Source organism: Cibotium barometz, chromosome 23, assembly GCF_041138505.1.
Source record: "Cibotium barometz isolate CiBa-2024 chromosome 23, ASM4113850v1, whole genome shotgun sequence".
Lineage (NCBI taxonomy): Eukaryota > Viridiplantae > Streptophyta > Polypodiopsida > Cyatheales > Cibotiaceae > Cibotium > Cibotium barometz.
In genome coordinates, this window is record NC_141068.1 from 5,744,701 (window position 1) to 5,765,872 (window position 21,172).

The window sequence follows — 21,172 nt, forward strand, 5'->3', positions numbered from 1 at the left end:
ATCCCTTCATGAGTGCAATCTTCATCTCTATAGTGGTACTCCCTTCATGAGTGGATCCATAGTGGTAATCCCTTCATGAGTGCAATCTTCATCTCTATAGTGGTACTCCCTTCATGAGTGCAATCTTCATCTTTATCACGGTAGCCATTTATATGGTAGTAAGTAGGCTAATAATGGGCTCATACACTTTTTACCTCTTATAGAGAGAGGTTATTCTCCCTAAGCATATTTATATCCTCATATATACGTTGTTATACGTGTGTGAAAGTGAAATCATCATGTCACTTACTTACATACGCTCTTATGAGTGTGTGTAAGTGGCCTTATTAAATAAAAGTGTGTGTAACTCACCTTATCATGTCACCTCACTTGTCCTCCACTCATTCTCATCAATCTACTTTGAGTATTGTGCTTCTCTCCATCTCTACTTGCTTGCTGCATCCGTGTATGTGTTACTACTATTGTCTCTACTGTGATGGCAAGGTCTTACAGAAGATATAATTTCACTTGAGGGACCACCGTTAGATAGCAACTACCAATGAAGTTTTGTACTAAGCGACATCTCTCATACCAAATTAGTACCAAGTTAGAGAATGCATGCGACGTGTGCAAGAAAACGCTCACAAAGTAGGATATTTCTTAGCCTAAAACTTTAAAACTCAGATTGCAGAATAATAATATTGTATTACTAATGTGATACAATAGATGACAAAGACCCACACCTGTTAGAATGGTCGTGATATGATTGTGTAGGTTTGCAGTTATAGTCGTTCTCTCCATGTGTCTCTCTTCTTCCTAAAAGGGTTCCACTTTCTCTCATCTTTTGAAACACCCACACACTCACCTAATATCAATGTACGTTGAATGCCTTGATGGCATGTTTACACCACCCTCTCACTACATGAGCACAAGGATATTTGATTGGGGTCGATAATGGCAATCTAAACAATCCATATTCCAAACTTCAAAGTAAAAGATCTTGCAAAGTTCTTAGTGCATAAAGCATTGATACGACATACTATACACGTCATCTACACTTGACAAACTCCAGACCATAAGGCTCTCCCTTGATTATAGGAGGAGATTAGGTCCTATAATGATGATATATCAATTGCATTAGTATAATTGCTACATACATTAATTGACTTTCAAGAGTAAGCTTTTACTCTTTTGTGAACATAAAAGTATGTAGGTTTTTGATGTGATTTCAAAGCAGTAGAATCATGTTATGTTTTCAATCATACACTAACCAACAATTGCCAGTGAAAACCAAGGGAAAAAAATGTTAATGCTATAGCTAGTTAGGCATTGACAATTGACGAAACTTTGACAATTTAAGGTTGGATTTCATGAAGAAAAGGTGTCGAAGTGAAGAGTTTGTGACGAAAACATGGCTCAAAAAATTTATGTACAACTTCATGTGAGATGAATGCTTTCCATATATGATACATTTGGATTGTACTCACTCTTGTGAGTTCTGGCATTTGTTAAGTCTTCTCTTGGATAGGGATGAGTCTTTAGAATGTTTTCTCTTGGATACACAACCAAGTAGGCCTTCAATCTCTCATACGCATGTAGTAGATTTGTTAAGAGTGAAAGCCGTGTACACCATTGATGATCGGATCGACCTCTGATGAAAGGAGGGAATTTCAAAGATGCGTTACGATTTTTAATGACGATTAAAGTAAAAAAAAAGGGCGGTACTGAGATTTATTCGAAAACAAATATTCATCCACATGTTATTGTTGATATTTCTTTAATGTCACTGAACTCCTTACCAAGAAGTGGACGTGCCGGAGTGGTTATCGGGCATGACTAGAAATCATGTGGGCTCTGCCCGCGCAGGTTCGAATCCTGCCGTCCACGACTGAGATCGACAGATTCGCCAATATTGATTGCCATTTCGGAATTTTAAATCCACAATTCCATTTCCTTGCTGTAGATTTTTTAAAAGCATGTGCAAATGTTGTAGATTTTTTGAAAGCATGTGCAATTTCCTCCTCCTCGTACAACCTTGCATTTCAATTTAGTCCTCTCTCCACATTGCCATTTTTATGCACGTTGGTTTTTTCCCTATCCATGGATAAAATCACTTTGTGTCTGTATCTACTAACAAGATTCACTACTCTTCCATTTCTGGTGCTTATGCCAGGCCGAGTGTCTGTATCTACTAATAAGATTCACTACTCTTCCATTTCTGGTGCTTATGCGAGGCTCAGTGTCAACAATCAAATGGCTACATCCTTCCACACACAAAAAAAAATAAAAAATCATTATATAACCTTGGTGCAGACATCAAAAAGTGGCTTATATTCAAGGTACATAAGATTGCAAGATGTACCTTCTATAAGATTGGTACATAGATTTGAAATGTGGCTTATGTTCAATGTATATAAGATAGATACCTTAATAAGGAGGAGGCACCAACCCATATAGTGTCCGTAATCTCTCCCTGCTCTTTCTTAGACACTTCTCAAAACTTCTTCAATGCATTTCATATGCGAGTGTGTATGAAACCTGAGACAAGCTCCGCAAAATTCGCAGAAATAGCTGCAGGGACGATAGAATTCCCTGGTACGATCATTCAGGGAGTCCCGGCTTTGAATACTTACCCACGGTTTCCACGAGAACTGGAGAAGTGTCCCTGGTACGATCATTCGGGGAGTCCCGGCTTTGAATATACTCCCCCACGGTTTCCGCAAGAGTTGGAGAAGTGTGTCGGAGAGTAAAGGACCATATCCATCTCACAGCTCCCTACTAATATGCTCCACTATCCATTCCAAGTCAGAGGACCTAGGGAAGAGTATCCTGGTCTGGTGTAGCCAATGAAGAAGACAAGAGAAACGGAAAGTTTACGGGACGCGGGGCTTTAACTAGCGGAGACTCCGAAAACAGTAGGGATCAGTCCCCAAGGGAGCATCTTACGAAAGACTGCCAGGGACAGCCGGCAAAGATCAAAAGAGATCTCACTATAGAGATCAAACTCAAGCGCGCTTAAGTGAAGTACTCTAGTGATTTGATTGTGGTCCGGATATGCATACACCAACTGCAATGCACATCAACACAAGCATTTCACAGCGTATTGAAAGTTGAAGACATGGGAGTCGCCAAGTAAGCATTTGGTTCTACACACCACTTTATGATGGGAAATCTTTCTAGTCCTACGCAACTTTGATGGATAGGATGGTGGTACTTGACATTGATCTCCGGTATCTCCGGTGCCTCTTCATGCATGCTCACCTTCTATGTAGTCCCAGTATAGGATTGCTCAAATAAGAGAGGGAACACGAAGTGGACATTTGGCATGGCATTTTTAAAAAGAAACTGCCCAATGTTACATGTACAAGCAATCTTGTGGACCACAAAGGGTATCCCGAGATGCTGTAGCTAGAGCAGACAATTGAAAATGCTGTTTGCAACATGTTACAAAGGAGAAAAAAATACAAGCCCTTTAGCTACCCTCTTTGATCAACATTAGGAGCTGGTGCTGGCTTCTTAACACGCATAAGATATATAAGACATTGACCCTGTGAAGTGGCACTATGCAAACCTGACTTGTAGAGGCATTCTGAAACTAGTCAGCCTCCTTTCCTTTCAGTGAACAGATCCTTGTATGGTTTGCAGAGGACCAGTTTGTCTGACCAATTACAACAGCAGTCCAAAGACAATTAAAAACACACACACAGATGGAAGAGACTGTTGGATCAATGCCAATTGGACTGCCTTCGATTATCCAGTTAATGGTGACCAAGAGGACTTGGGAAACTTTCTCAACAGATTGCCAGCTGCCAGTGTCAATTTGTTCTTAAGGAAAGATGATCTGCTACTACACGGCATGGTTGTCGGAGATCTGATCATCCGATCAGTGTGCTCATGTGCAGCCTGATCCTCTCTTGCTGCAATGAACGGAACATCCAGAGATACCTTGAGAGATGCCCGGTTCCTTTGAAGCCAGAATGCGGCGAACGGTGTCACATTTGGACACTTCTTTACCTTCACTTTCAAAAGGTTAGGGCAGCCACTCGCAAAGATCTCCAAGCCATAATCAGAGATGGGACAATTCTTTATGCAGAGCTTCTTAAGAGCAAAACATTTCTCCCCAATGCAATTGAGTTCTGCATCTCCAATAGTTTCACTATTGCAAAGTGCCATCCTCTCCAGTGTAGTGCAGCTAGATGCGATTTGCCTAAGGCTGCTCTCTGTTGCATTGACCCCTATTAAGACAAGTTCTTTGAGCTCTGCACATCTGTTTGCTACAGCCAGCAGACCTGCATCACCCACTCTGTTGGACTTGCGATCATCCAAGTAAAATTTCTTGAGTTTCTCACAACCAGCAGCCAGGGCACTGACTCCCCGATCAGTGCATTCAGAAGCCTTTACCAAGTACAGTACCTCGAGCTTCTTGCATTGAGAAATTGCCATTAATGCTGTGTCACTCATTTGCAAAGACTCACACCGAAGTTCTACCAACTCGGTGAGATTTTCCATGACAATCTGGAACAGGTGATCCCAATACCCGGGGTTTCTGGCAACTATTAGGGTGTGCAGATGCTTGTTGACACCTGCTATCAGTGTCTCAAAGAGTTGAGCATTGAACAGATCCTTCAAAGAGAGCCTCTGCAACTTGCCTTTCCCGGCAACTATTGGTTGAGGATTTTCCAGGAGTCTTTTGAACCTCTTGACGGAGACATCCTCCAGCTCACCGCAGTTTAGCAACACTGCATTAAGCCCTTTTGCTCCAAAAGCACAAGAGCTACAGGAGAGCTTCTTAAGAGAGCCGCAAGCCTTGGAGAACTGTTCAAGGCCTGCATCAGTCAAGGCTCTACAGCTTTTGAGCTTGAGCCTTTGCAGTTGCCGTGACAGTTTGCCTATTAATTCTAGGGTTTTGTCATCTATGCTGGGGAACCTGCGGTGGCATTTTAGAGAGAGGGAGGTGACGTGCTCAAATCTTACCATGATGGCGCTCACGTCCTTGGTGATGTTGTGCCTGGCTTGGAGAGTGAGGCGGCTTCGCGATTGGGCATCAATGAAGTGCCATCTTTTGCAAACCAAGGAGCATGTATTACGGTCCAAGGTGGAAAGCTTCAGGAAGACAGAGGCCAGGCACTCCTCCGGCATTGCAAGGGTCAGATCATGCTCTTGATATAGCCGTTGATGTTGTTGCAAATGCTGCTGTTGAACCATCTGCAGTTGGGAAGGGGCCACTGTAGCCATTGTATTTTCTTGCAAAATGGCTATGTCGAAAGATGAGCTTGCTTGCCCCATGTTCTCTGCACAAATTTCAGCTTCTCACCCCAACATACGCGCACTCTAAATCACGGCTTGCCTCATTGGAATCACCATGGCCGTTCCTTAGTGCTTGCTTCGCTACAGTCACCATAGCCACGCCCTAGCTTGCTGCGAGCTTCATTGCTATCAACACAGCTCTACGCTATCCCTTTATTTAAACGCATTTTCTTCACCGGCAAAAGAGAAAACCTATGGGCTATCAAACGCCATAGGCTGTCACTTGCCCTTGTATTCCCTCTTCTGTCAATCCCCACATCCTGTCACTTGCCCTAATTTGCCGAAAAACCGAGAATCTGCACTTTCCTTTCATCCATCTTGTGCTTCTTTCTCTTTTCTAAAGCTGAACAGGATGGTGTTGGGAACAAGCTTGGAAGACGTATTGGCTAAAGGGAGAGATAAGGGACGGGGTCTTCTCCCAGCAAAAACAAAAACGGCAAAGAGAGGGGTAAACAGGTTACACGAGCAGGGCGACAGGGCGGCAGCTTTTGAGGCGACAACAAGTGGCCTTTTAAGTGGGTAGTCATAGCCTCTTTAGTGGTGGCCCCGATGCCGGCTTCTCACCATAGCCAGCTTTTGCCAAGCTTTTGATGGCCATGGATCTCCATTTAAAAAAAGTATTTTTTTGGGAACAATAGATATATATTAATATTTATAAAGGGACAACAGCCATTTACAACCAGTTACTATTACCAGTTCCTATTCAGAAGATTACATATTACTTCCCACATCTCATCTTCTATAGATATAGATATCTATATCTAAACGGGCATGGGGTGTGTATCCAAAGCATCATCCTTCAGTTGCAGATCTTGTAAAGCACAGAGAGAGGATCCACCTAGGTACTCCTTGTTGGTGGCAGTAGTGGCAGCATCTTCTTTGATAGCTCTTTTTTGGCAGCCTTGATCTTCTTCTGCAATGTAGTACTAGTCTTCTCCAAGACTTTGTTCTTGCCTTGACTTGTCTCTCTGGAACTTTCCAACCTCTTTGTGGATGAAGGGCCACCAGATAGAATCAACTCTACGCAGACCAACAGAGGCCTTAAGGTTGGGGTTAGGGGTTAACTGGCCTTTAATGGCATTCCAATCCCTCCAAATGCTTTTGACTAAAGAAGAGCCCATAGGTTTGATCAAGTGTTTGCTGAAGAATATGGTGGTGGCTTCTGGGAGGTTTCTCCATCTGGGAAGGCCTTGTAGGGAGAATTTTTTAACATCTCTCAGCAAGAGTTGGGACCAGTCTTCAGCAGGGGCTAACAGGCTTCTGGCTATCCATTTGGAGGCCACTCTATCTACCATATCAGAGATGTTGATCACACCAAGACCTCCTTTCTTCTTAGGGAGCATACAAATTTCCCATTTTACTTTAGGGATTATGTATTGAAGGGGTCACCTGCCCGTAGGAAGTTTCTACAAAGAGAGCTCAACTCATTGAGAGCCTTTTGGGAAGGCCTCCAACATGCCAAAAAATAGATGGCTACAAGGATCAGAAAGGTATTAAGCACCATCACCCTACCAGCCAGAGATAGTTGGCAATTCCTCCATTTATTGAACTTACAGTCTAGCTTTTCCTTGACACATTGCCATCTTTGATGAATGGTGACTCCAAAACCCATGGAGATGCCCAACAATCTCAAAAACCCAGCCATTGGGGATTTCTTGGCAGCCTTCTTTACAGGAGCCAATTGGGTGGAGGGGAGATAAGGGTTCTAATACGTGTTTTAGCATGATTGATCAGAGAGCTAGAAGCTATGCAAAAGGTATTTTTTCCCTGGGTTGCTAAGGGTCATGGGTGAACTTTGTGCTCTAGCTTTCTTCTTTAGGTTCTGATTCTAAGAAGGCTTTGACAGGCTATCTCCCTAAGAGCAAGACGGGTTTTGGTTGGGAGATGATAGGATCTTTCCTTGGTAAGAGGAGTTTTCTTTGAGGACTATCTCCATTCCATCAAGACCTCTTCATAGAGGGAGTTTTTGAGTTGTGTTGCTTTACCTTATTCATCATCTTCAGAGTCACTGGACTCCTCCTCAGAGTAATTAAGAAGCACATCATGTATGGGGTCATAGGCATTGTTTAAAAAAGCAGTGAATTGGTTAAGGGATTGGACTAGGGGTTTGGGTTTAGTCTTCTGCGTGCATTTCTTTCCTCCTATTTTGAAACCATCGTCAATGCATGTGGGGACAACTTCCTTTTCATTATCCAGACATAGGGGGAGGGGATTTAATGGGGCAATTTCTGATGTAATGACCCTGTGGCCCACAGTGAAAGCAAGCATTGGGAAGGTTCTTGTACAACAGAACCTGGTTTATGATCTGGCCTCCACCTATTATACAGTATAGTGGAGACTCTCCACCTTATACTACCATGCTACATAAAGGTGGAGAGTCTCCACCATACTGATATTATGTTCCTCATGGTGGAGAGTCTCCACCATACTGATATTATGTTCCTCATGGTTGTAATGGCCTCTTTCTATCTCCGTGTGTGTAAGATTCCTCCCTCCAGGTTTTGGGGTGTAAAGGAGTAAGAACCTCCCCTCCTGATCTTGTAATTATTCCCCTCTCTAAAATAAAAGAAAGATCCTATTTTACCCTGTTTTGGCATGGAGAGAGAAAATGTCTAGAGAGAAGTAATCCAAAATTGAGATATTTTTGGATATAAAAATCCTGCTAGTGTCTAAAATGGTTTCCTCTGAAACAAAAATTCAAAAAAAACTTTCCAATGTGCAATTGGAATTAATTGAAAATATGTATAAAGGACCTTAGCCTAAGGGTCTAGATTTTCAAAAAAATTTGGATTCTAGTCCAATTAAGGTTCCTATGGACCAATTGGATTAATCCAAGTGTAGGGAGGAGATAAATCCAATGAATAAAAGAAAATACCCAAAAATGAGTAAATGCCAAATTGAACCTGAAAATTTCTAGAACGTAGTTGGACTTAGTTAGAGGCCTCCCTCACCTATAAATAGATCCTTAGTCCTTTGTAAAAAAATCTGTGAACTATACCATGCCAGTATTATACTAAAATAATGATATTTTTTATTATCCCTTAAAAATCCTCTACTTTTGGAGAGAGTGGAGCCTCTCTCTCCCTTCAACCATCCTTGGAGCTTTCCTTTCAACACACAAACCAATTGATTGGTTGGGGGCTTCTTCTATAATAGAGAAGCAAGCAAAAACAAGAGGTTAACGTGTAATTTTATGGTTTTTATCTACTATTCTCAATGTTTTCAGTTTATATTTATGCTTAATTTAGGATGCTTTTATGTTTATCTCTCTCTCCCTCCCAAAGAATGGTCATCCCTATGACAATTCTCTATTCAATTGATGCTTCTCATCATGGAGAAATTCTTAATTCACAAATCAAACTCTAGGCTTGTGAAGCTAGAGGTTAAGAAAATGGCTTTTTATACTTATATGCTTGTAAATTATGGTAATATTATGAGATAAATCTATAGATTGGATTTAAGGCTAAAAGATGGTTATACTATCATAATTACATTACTAAGTCTTATTCTTTTCATAAATATTAAAAATTGCCAATAAAAGCAGCGGAGCTATGGCAAAAATTTTAAGAAATTAACACATAATTCATTCTTATGCATAACGTGAAAAGAGGACTTCCTACCATATTTTAGGATTGAATATCCTAGGCTAAAAGAATGGTTTTCATCACATTCAAGGGAAATTTACTTTTTAAGGTTTATGTATAATTAAATAATTAAGAAAAGAGAAAATTATGGTAATTTTATTTAAATGATAAAGAGCAATTCCTATGACATTTGGAATTCAATCATTAAAAATAGAAAAAGTGGAATTCTTAACATACTGGAATTAATGGATATATTTTATTTAAATTCAAAGATGAATTTTAGATAAATTTATTTTATGCATGAGAAATATTTAAATGATAAAAGAGGAATTCCTATGACATTTGGGGTTCAATCATTTAAATAGGAAAAGTGAAATTCTTAGCATATTAGAATTAATGGATATTTTATTTAAATTCAAAGATGAATTTTAGATAAATTTATTTTATATATGAGAAATATTTAAATGATAAAAGAGGAATTGCCATGACATTGGACTGCAAATAATTAAATGCAAAAAGAGGAATTTTCATTATATTTGAGGTCCAGGAAATTAAATGAAAAAAAGAGAAATTTTTAGTATAATTCAATTTATGATTATTTATCAAAAGTGAAAATATGGGTAGGATTGATTTTTGTAAATTCCATGAATTCTTTTATTCAAAAGATGAATATTGAATATAATTCATTTGAGAAATTGAGAAAGAATATGAAAATAGTCGTCGAGAAAAAGAACCTTTATCTAGGCCAAGCAATTGGCAGAAATTTAGAAAAAGTTCCATTATCGGTATCAAAGTAGGAAAAGCTACTAAATGGAAATAGGATGTGATAAGATGTAAATGGATGTGATAGGATGTGATAAGATGTAAATGGGATACGGTAGGATGTGAATGGATGTGAATGGATGTGATAAGATGTAAATGGGATGCGATAAGATGTGAATGGAAGATGTGATAGGATGTGGTGTGATGAAAATGAATGAGGATGAGATGTGAAGTAAATGGATGTGGATGTGAATGATGAGATGAGAATGAGATGAGAGGATATATGAAAGGATGAGATGGGAAGTAAATGGATGTGGATGTGTATATGAAAGAATATGATGTAAATGGATGTGGATGTGGATGTGAAAGAATATGATGTAAATGGATGTAGATGCATATGTGAAAGAATGTGATGTAAATGGATGTGGATGTGTATGTGTATGTGAAATAATGTATTGTAAAGGGATGTGGATGTGAAAGTAATAGATGTGATGTGCTGAAAAGAGATGTGGATGTGAATGTGAATGAGATGTGATGTGATGTAAGGGCATGTGGATGTGAATGTGATCTAGATGTGGTGTAATGTAAAGAGATGTGGATCTGAATGTGATGTGGATGTGGATGAGATGTGATGTGATGTGAATATATGTGGATGTGAATGTATGGATAGATGTGGATTGTCGTACATGTGAATGATTGGATGGATGTGGATGAATGAGATGAGATGTGTATGAATGAGATATGATGTGGATGTGATGTAATGTGGATATGATGAATGAGATATGATGTGGATAGATGTGATGTGATGTAATGTGGATAGAATGTATGTGATGGGATGGTTTGATGAGAACGAATGTGATGGATATGAATGAACGTGATGTGATGGATATAAATGAATGTGATGGATGTGATGTGGTGTGATGGATGTGAATGGATGGATGTGATGTGATGGCGAATGAATAAGATGGGTGTGAATGGATGAGATGTGATGCGAATGAATAAGATGGGTGTGAATGGATGAGATGGGATGTGATGTGATGTGATGTGATGTGAATGAATGAGATGTGATGTAAAATGGATATAATGTGAATCAGATAGATGTGATGTGAAATGGATGTGATGTGATATGATATAAATTGGGATAGATGTATGTGAATGGATGTGATGTAAATTGGGATAGATGTGAATGGATGAGATATGATGTGAAATAGATGTGATGTGATGTGATGTGGATCAGGGTAGATATGAATGAATGAGATGTGAATGAATGTGATGTGATGAGATGTGGATATGGGTAGATGCGAGTGAATGAGATGTGATGAGGATAAATGAGGAAAGATGTGATGAGGATAAATGAGGAAAGATTTGATGTGGAAAATAATGTGATTGGATGAGATGGAAAATGATGTGATTGGATGAGAATGGGAAATGATGTGATTGGATGAGAATGGGAATACATATGAATTGGACGTGGATTAAATAATTTGGACTATGTGGAACAATGTGGAAAGATGAGAGTTCATTATAGAAACTGTATTTATGACCTATTTTTAAATGACTGTTTTATGTCAATAATGTTGGGGAAACATTTTGACCGTCTTGTAAATGAGGATAAATGAGGAAAGATTTGATGAGATGGAAAATGATGTGATTGGATGAGAATGGGAATATATATGAATTGGACGTGGATTAAATAATTTGGACTATGTGGAACAATGTGGAAAGACAAGAGTTCATTACCTAAATGATAAAGTTGCAACAGTTGACAGTCAACAGAGGACGTCTCGCGTAGCAAGGTCGTGGTCGAGGTCTTGACCAGCCTTGGTTCGATTTAAATGGTGAGCTTCCAATACGGTGGATGAGGGACCAAAGAAGCGGCCTACGAGTGAAGCGCTAGGTGACATGTGAAGGATCCTAAAGGGTGCTGACCATACCGGTCTCGGGCTCTAGGTCACCAAAGATACCCACACGTACGTCGAGGAAGATATTGAAACAAGGAGTAAGAGTTGTTTTCTGAATTCGGGCATGGATCTGGTTGATTGACCTTGCTGGTCCTCAACGGATGAGTCCATGGTTTTTTTATATGGATCTGTTGGTTCATCTTGTTGATCTTCAACGGAGATTCCATATGGATTTTTATAAGTGAAAATATTTTCGGGTACTATGAGCTAGGAACTATTCAAAAGGGCCCTAATAAGTGGACAAGTGGTGAGCGTTCTGGTTGCCAATGATGCCATAGGTACAAGGAATGATTGGAAATTAGAATTCAACCGAATATTTTGGAGGATTATGATCAGTGATACTATGGTTTCATTAAAAGATTATTTTAAAGACAGTTGAATATGTGAAAAAGGCAATTTCATATTGGGTGTGTAAGTGGTGTGACTAGCTTGATATTTGCATGAAGATCCGACTAGGGGACCTGGGAACTCTTTTCCCTGGTACCCGGGACAAAACCTAACCGAATTCCTGAATGGATCTCATCACTACAGTGGTTGGGTGGTTGGCTAACCCAAGGGACTGGATGGGGTTAGGCTGGACTAATGGATCCCTAAAACGAGACTCAATTCTGTTATGGTATGATAGATGAAGTAAATCTAGGATAGACCCTGTTCTATGGAAAAGAATCAATGGTTGTGCCTCTCGATGAAGAAAAAAGTGTTGGTCTGTATGATCCAAGTGCAAGTCTTTTCCTTGATCTGACCATGTGACTTACGGGCTCGGTTGGATCAGTTTGGTTAATGGATGACCTTGACTACGTTAGAATAAAAATATCCCATGGAGGAATCGCTCGTGCTTTCTGGGCGAGGGAAGTTTTTTCGGGTTCAATTTTGGAATAACCGAGGGATCAGTCTCTTGTCCGAATATCCGTGGTGGGTGAGGCCCCGAGTGAGAGGCCGCCCTGCCGCACAAGAAGTGCTACTTCCGCTGCTAGCACCCCCAAATTCGTTGCGTGGAGGGGGTAGGGATCTTTCAGTTGGTATTAGAGAGCGAATTGGCTAAAATGGATCAACCGAGAAGCCAAAAATGTAAAAAATATATGGAGTACCAGTAAAAGTTTGAAATTGTGTGACGAAATTCATACAAATTGATATTCAGAATGAAATTCATAAATTGGTAATTGGGTCTTCAGATGGAAGTACCTCAATTGTATGGAATCCTTGACTTGCTTGAGGCCTAGACATGATGGTATATAATTCCAAGGACTGTGACTACCCGTATATACCGAGGGTATAACTGCAGCTCTTTACTGACAGTATATACGAGTAAATCTAAGACCTTGAAAGTATAAGCAAAAATGCTATCCAGATGATGAATTCGAATGCTGGTTGATATGATTTTAAAATTCTGGTTGAGAATTGATGAGTTGATTTGGATTCCGATTGAAAGATGATGATTCCTAAATTCTAGTTGAAAGAAGATAAGTTTAACAAAGAAGATAAGTTTAACAAAGCCACAATGAGGATGAATAGGACGAATCCCAGTGATGATGATAATAACTGGAATGATGATTGTGACTTCAGCAAATCCCTATGAGATTAGTGGATTATGCTGATTGCTACTGTTAACACTTGACCCAGTGGATCAAGTTAAGGGATGACAAATTAAAAACCTGCATAACTGAAATTTCCATGAAGGAATGTTCAGATGGAATTTTCGGTTTGATAGACCATTATTTTGTTAAGGATATGAATGATAGGTTCTGAATGAATTGTTATCTGATAATGAGTTCTATATGAAGGGATCTTTATCCCAGGATTTTGTTGGGTTGACCAGACTATAAGGAACCCCAGAATCAATTGGATCTTAAGGGAAAGAGTTGTCCCCCAGCTGCGAGATGAGGACATCTCGCGTTTTTTAAGTGGGGTAGGATGTAAGATTCCTCCCTCCAACTTTTGGGGTGTAAAGGAGTAAGAATCTCCCCTCCTAATCTTGTGATTATTCCCCTCTCTAAAATAAAAGAAAGATCGTGTTTTATCCTTTTTTGGCAGCATGGAGAGAGAAAATGTCTAGAGAGGTAATCCAAAATTGAGATATTTTTGGATATAAAAACCCTCCTAGTGTCTAAAATGGTTTCCCCTGAAACAGAAATTAAAAAAGAACTTTCCAATGTGCAATTAGAATTAATTGAAAACATGTATAAAGGACCTTAGCCTAAGGGTCTAGATTTTCAAAAAAATTTGGATTATGGTCCAATTAAGGCTCCTATGGACCAATTGGATTAATCCAAGTGTGGGGAGGAGATAAATCCAATGAATAGAAAAAAATACCCAACAATGAGTAAATGCCCACATAAGATGAAGAGTTGACTGAGTACAAGGTTTATTAGTAAAAAACTATGAGATATTACTAAAAAATGAGATATTTTGGATATAATGATACATTTTTGACACCTTGGTAAGGAGAAGGGGGGGACTTCAAGGAGGCTCCTATTTCACACATGTGGTGGAGTTTTTAACTAAAAAAAATTGTCATATTTTTATCTCTCCTCTCTCCTGGATCAAACCAAATCAAACTAGGTTCAAATCTTGTCCAAATTCAGCCAAACTGAACTTGGAAAATTCTAGAACGTAGTTGGACTTGGTTAGAGGCCTCCCTCACCTATAAATAGATCCTTACTCCTTTGTAAAAAAATCTGTGAACTATACCATGCCAGTATTATACTAAAATAATGATATTTTTTATTATCTCTTAAAAATCCTCTACTTTTGGATAGAGTGGAGCCTCTCTCTCCCTTCAACCATCCTTGGCGCTTTCCTTTTAACACACAAACTAATTGATTGGTTGGGGGCTTCTTCTATGATAGAGAAGCAAGCAAAAACAAGAGGTAAAGTATAATTTTATGGTTTTTCTCTACTATTCTCAATGTTTTCACTTCTCAACCCCTCTCAAGCTTGAGAAGTTTCAACAGTTGATGGAGAGTCAACAGAGGAGGTCTCGCATAGCAAGGTCGGCCGATGTCTTGACTAGCCTCAATTCCATTTAAATGGTGAGCTTCCGGTACAGTGGATGAGGGACCAAGGAAGTAGCCTACAAGTGAAGCGCTAGGTGACCTGTGAAGGATCCTAGAGGGTGTTGACCATAGGGGTCTCGGGCTCTGGGTCGCCGAAGATACCCACACGTACGTCGAGGAAGATATTGGAACAGGGAGTAGAAGTTGTTTTCCGAATTCGGGCATGGATCTGGTTGATTGACCTTGCTAGTCCTCAACGGATGAGTCCATGACTTTTTTATATGGATCTGTTGGTTGATCTTGCTGATCTTCAACAGAGATTCCATATGGATTTTTATAAATGAAAATATTTCCAGGTACTATGAGCTAGGAACTATTGAAAAGGCCCCTGAGTGGACAGGTGGAGAGCGTTCTGGTTGCCAATGATGGCATAGGTACACCGATGAAGGAATGATTGAAAATTAGAATTGAACCGGATATTTTGGAGGATTATGATCAGTGATACTATGGTTTCATTAAAAGATTGTTTTAAAGACTGTTGAACCTGTGAAACAGGTAATTTCATATTGGGTGTGTAAGTGGTGTGACTAGCTTGATATTTGCATGAAGATCCGGTTAGGGGGCTTGGGAACTCTTTTCCCTGGTACCCGAGACAAAACCTAACCAAATTCCTAAAAAGATCCCATCACTACAGTGGTTGGACGGTTGGCTAACACATGGGACTGGATGGGGTTAGGTTGGACTGATGGATCCCTAAAATGAGACTCAATTCTGTCATGGTACGATAGATGAAGTAAATCCGGAATAGCCCTTGTTCTATGGAAAAGAATCAATGGCTGTGCCTCTCGATGAGGAAAAAAGCGTTGGTCTCTATGATCCAAGTGCAAGTCTTTTCCTTGATCTGACCATGTGACTTACGGGTTCGGTTGGATCAGTTTGGTTAGTGAGATGACCTTGATTACGTTAGAATAAAAATATCCCATGGAGGAATCGCCCATGCTTTCTGGGCAAGGAAAGTTTTTTCGGGTTCAATTTTGGAATAACCAAGGGATCAGTCTCTTGTTCGGATATCCGTGGGCGAGGCCCCGAGTGAGAGGCCGCCCTGCCGCACAAGAAGTGCTACTTCCATTTGCTAGCACCCCCGAATTCGTTGCGCGGAGGGGGTAGGGATCTTTCAGTTGGTATTAGAGAGCGAATTGGCTAAAATGGATCAACCGAGAAGCCAGAAATGTAAAAAATATACGGAGTACCAGTAAAAGATTGAAATTGTGTGACGAAATTCATACAAATTGTGTGACAAAATTCATACAAATTGATATTCAGAATGAAATTCATAAATTGGTAATTGGGTCTTCAGATGGAAGTACCTCAATTGTATGGAATCCTTGACTTGCTTGAGGCCTAGACATGATGGTATTTACCTTATAATTCCAAGGATCGTGACTACGCGTATATACCAAGGATATAACTGCAGCTCTTTACTAACAGTATATACGAGTAAATCTAAGACCTTGAAATTATAAGCAAAAATGCTATCCAGATGATGAATTCGAATGCTTGTTGATATGATTTTAAAATTTTGGTTGAGAATTGATGAGTTGATTTGGATTCCGATTGAAAGATGATGATTCCTAAATTCTAGTTGAAAGAAGATAAGTTTAACAAAGCCACAATGAGGATGAATGGGACGAATCCCAGTGATGACGATAATAACTAGAATAATGATTGTGACTTCAGCAAATCCCTATGAGATTAGTGGATTATGCTGACAGATTGCTACTATTAACACTTGACCCAGTGGATCAAGTTAAGGGATGACAAATTAAAAACCTGCATAACTGAAATTTCCATGGAGGAATGTTCAGATGGAATTTTCGGTTTGATAGACCATTATTGTGTTAAGGATATGAATGATAGGTTCTGAATGAATTGTTATCTGATAATGAGTTCTATATGAAGGGATCTTTATCCCAGGATTTTGTTGGGTTGAACCAGACTATAAGGAACCCCAGAATCAATTGGATCTTAAGGGAAAGAGTTGTCCCCCACCAGCTGCGAGATGAGGACATCTCGCGTTTTTTAAGTGGGGTAAGATGTAAGATTCCTCCCTCCAGCTTTTGGGGTGTAAAGGAGTAAGAACCTCCCCTCCTGATCTTGTGATTATTCCCCTCTCTAAAATAAAAGAAAGATCATGTTTTATTCTTTTTTGGCATGGAGAGGGAAAATGTCTAGAGAGAGGTAATCCAAAATTGAGATATTTTTGGATATAAAAATCCTCCTAGTGTCTAAAATGGTTTCCCTTGAAACAAAAATTCAAAAAGAACTTTCCAATGTGCAATTGGAATTAATTGAAAATATGTATAAAGGACCTGAGCCTAAGGGTCTAGATTTTCAAAAAAATTTGGATTATGGTCCAATTAAGGTTCCTATGGACCAATTGGATTAATCCAAGTTGCGGAAGGAGATAAATCCAATGAATAAAAAAAAATACCCAAAAATGAGTAAATTCCCACATAAGACATTGAAGAGTTGACTGAGTATAAGGTTTATTAGTAAAAAACTATGAGATATTACTAAAAAAATGAGATATTTTGGGTATAATGATGCATTTTTGACACCTTGGTAAGGAGAAGGGGGGGACTTCAAGGAGGCTCCTATTTCACACATGTGGTGGAGTTTTTAACTCAAAAAATTGTCATATTTTTATCTCTCCTCTCTCGTGGATCAAACCAAATCAAAAGGGAGCCAAACTAGGTCTAAATCTTGTCCAAATTCAACCAAACTGAACCTGGAAAATTCTAGAACATAGTTGGACTTGGTTAGAGGCCTCCCTCACCTATAAATAGATCCTTAGTCCTTTGTAAAAAAAATCTGTGAACTATACTATGCCAGTATTATACTAAAATAATGATATTTTTTATTATCCCTTAAAAATTCTTTACTTTTGGACAGAGTGGAGCCTCTCTCTCCCTTTAACCATCCTTGGAGCTTTCCTTTCAACACACAAACCAATTGATTGGTTGGGGGCTTCTTCTATGATAGAGAAGCAAGCAAAAACAAGAGGTAAAGTGTAATTTTATGGTTTTTCTCTACTATTCTTCCCTCTCAAGCTTGAGAAGTTTCTTAATTAAGTGATTATAATGCAAATCAAGCTTTTCTTAAGAGTTATAATGAATAATTAAGAAAAGTTTACATTTATGCTTAATTTAGGATGCTTTTATGTTTATCTCTCTCTCCCCCCAAAGAATGGTCATCCCTATGACCAATTCTCTATTCAATTGATGCTTCTCATCATGGAGAAATTCTTAATTCACAAATCAAACTCTAGGCTTGTGAAGCTAGAGAATAAGAAAATGGCTTTTTATACTTATATGCTTGTAAATTATGGTAATATTATGAGATAAATCTATAGATTGGATTTAAGGCTAAAAGATAGTTATACTATCATAATTACATTACTAAGTCTTATTCTTTTCATAAATATTGAAAATTGCCAATAAAAGTAGCGGAGCTATGGCAAAAATTTTAAGAAATTAACACATAATTCATTCTTAGGCATAACGTGAAAAGAGGACTTACTACCATATTTTAGGATTGAATATCCTAGGCTAAAAGAATGATTTTCATCACATTCAAGGAAAAATTAATTTTTAAGATTTATGTATAACTAAATAATTAAGAAAAGAGAAAATTATGGTAATTTTATTTAAATGATAAAAGAGAAATTCCTATGACAATTCAATCATTTAAATAGGAAAAGTGAAATTCTTAGCATATTGAAATTAATGGATATTTTATTTAAATTCAAAGATGAATTTTAGATAAATTTATTTTATGCATGATAATTATTTAAATGATAAAAGAGGAATTCCTATGACATTTGGGATTCAATCATTTAAATAGGAAAAGTGTAATTCTTAGAATATTAAAAAATAATGGATATTTTATTAAAATTCAAAGATAAATTTTAGATAAATTTATTTTATGTATGAGAAATATTTAAATGATAAAAGAGAAATTTTTATGACATTGGAATGCAAATAATTAAATGCAAAAAGAGGCATTTCCATGATATTTGAGGTCCAAGAAATTAAATGAAAAAAAAAATTTAGTATAATTCAATTTATGATTATTTATCAAAAGTGAAAAGATGGATAGAATTGATTTTTATAAATCCCATGAATTCTTTTATTCAAAAGACGAATATTGAATATAATTCATTTGAGAAATTGAGAAAGATTATGGAAATAGTCCTCGAGAAAAAGAACCTTTATCTAGGCCAAGCAATTGGTAGAAATTTAGAAAAAGTCCCATTATCAGTATCAAAGTAGGAAAAGCTACTAAATGGGAATAGGATATGAATGGGATGTGATAAGATGTAAATGGGATGTGATAGGATGTGAATGGATGTGATAAGATGTAAATGGGATGCGATAGGATGTGAATGGGATGCGATAGGATGTGAATAGATGTGATAAGATGTAAATGGGATGCGATAAGATGTGAATGGGATGTAATAGGATGTGGTGTGATGAAAATGAATGTGGATGAGATGTGAAGTAAATGGATGTGGATGTGAATGATGAGATGAGAGGATATGTGAAAGGATGAGATGGGAAGTAAATGGATGTGGATGTGTATGTGAAAGAATATGATGTAAATGGATGTGGATGTGTATGTGCGAAAGAGTATGATGTAAATGGATGTGGATGCGTATGTGAAAGAATGTGATGTAAATGGATGTGGATGTGTATGTGTATGTGAAAGAATGTAATGTAAATGGATGTGGATGTGTATGTGTATGTGAAAGAATGTAATGTAAAGGGATGTGGATGTGAAAGTAATAGATGTGATGTGCTGAAAAGAGATGTGGATGTGAATGAGATGTGATGTGATGTAAGGGGATGTGGATGTGAATGTGATCTAGATGTGGATGAGATATGGTGTAATGTAAAGAGATATGGATCTGAATGTGATGTGGATGTGGATGAGATATGATGTGATGTGAATATATGTGGATGTGAATGTATGGATAGATGTGTATAGTCATACATGTGAATGATTGGATGGATGTGGATGAATGAGATGAGATGTGTATGAATGAGATATGGTGTGGATGTGATGTAATCTAGATGGGATAAATGAGATATGATTTGGATAGATGTGATGTGATGTAATATGGATAGAATGTATGTGATGGGATGGTGATGAGAATGAATGTGATGGATATGAATGGACGTGATGTGATGGATGTAAATGAATGTGATGGATGTGAATGGATGGGATGTGGTGTGATGGATGTGATGTGAATGGATGTGATGCGAATGAATAAGATGGGTGTGAATGGATGTGATGCGAATGAATAAGATGGGTGTGAATGGATGAGATGTGATGTGAATCAGATAGATGTGAATGAGTGATATGTGATGTGAATCGGATAGATGTGAATGAATGAGATGTGATGTGAAATGGATGTGATGTGAATTGGGATAGATGTGAATGGATGAGATGTGATGTGAATGGATGTAAAAAAGAATCGGGATAGATGTGAATGAATGAGATGTGATGTGGATCAGGGTAGATATGAATGGATAAGATGTAAATGAATGTGATGTGATGAGATGTGGATATGGGTAGATGCGAGTGGATGAGATGTGATGAGGATAAATGAGGAAAGATCTGATGAGATGGAAAATGATGTGATTGGATGAGAATGGGAATACATATGAATTGGATGTGGATTAACTAATGTGGACTATGTGGAACAACGTGGAAAGACGAGAGTTCATTATAAAAACCGTATTTATGACCTATTTTTAAATGATTGTTTACTATCAATAATGCTGGGGAAGCATTTTGACCATCTTGTGAATGAGGCTGTGAAGACCTAACTGATAAAGTTGCAACAATTGATGGAGAGTCAACAGAGGACGTCTCGCGTAGCAAGGTCGACCGAGGTCTTGACCAGCCTCGGTTCCATTTAAATGGTGAGCTTCCAATACAGTGGATGAGGGACCAAGGAAGCAGCCTACGAGTGAAGCGCTAGGTGACCTGCGAAGGATCCTAGAGGGTGCTGACCATACGGGTCTCGGGCTCTGGGTTGCCGAAGATACCCACACGTACGTCGAGGAAGATATTGGAACAAGGAGTAGGAGTTGTTTTCCGAATTCGGGCGGCATGGATCTGGTTGATTGACCTTGCTAGTCCTCACTCAACGGATGAGTCCATGGCTTTTTTATATGGATCTGTTGGTTGATCTGCTGATCTTCAACAGAGATTCCATATGGATTTTTATAAATGAAAATATTTCCAGGTAATATGAGCTAGGAACTATTGAAAAGGCCCCTGAGTGGACAGGTGAAAGGCGTTCTGGTTGCCAATGATGCCATAGGTACACCGATGAAGGAATGATTGGAAATTAGAATTCAACCAGATATTTTGGAGGATTATGATCAGTGATACTATGGTTTCATTAAAAGATTGTTTTAAAGACAGTTGAACCTGTGAAAAAGGTAATTTCATATTGGGTGTGTAAGTGGTGTGACTAGCTTGATATTTGCATGAAGATCCGGCTAGGGGGCTTGGG

The 21,172-nt window shown here is 38.5% G+C and overlaps 1 non-coding gene and 1 pseudogene across 2 annotated transcripts; one reads left to right on the forward strand and one right to left on the reverse strand.

Moving 5' to 3' along the window:
- The first annotated feature begins 1,784 nt into the window (after positions 1–1,784).
- On the forward strand, positions 1,785–1,866 carry TRNAS-AGA (transfer RNA serine (anticodon AGA)). Its single transcript has one exon. It is a non-coding gene; the product is annotated as a tRNA-Ser (tRNA).
- Positions 1,867–3,292: 1,426 nt separating this feature from the next.
- Positions 3,293–5,836, reverse strand: LOC147625560 (F-box protein SKIP2 pseudogene; annotated as a pseudogene). Its single transcript, XR_015268706.1, has one exon. The product of XR_015268706.1 is annotated as an F-box protein SKIP2 pseudogene (transcript).
- Between the last annotated feature and the right edge of the window lie 15,336 nt (positions 5,837–21,172).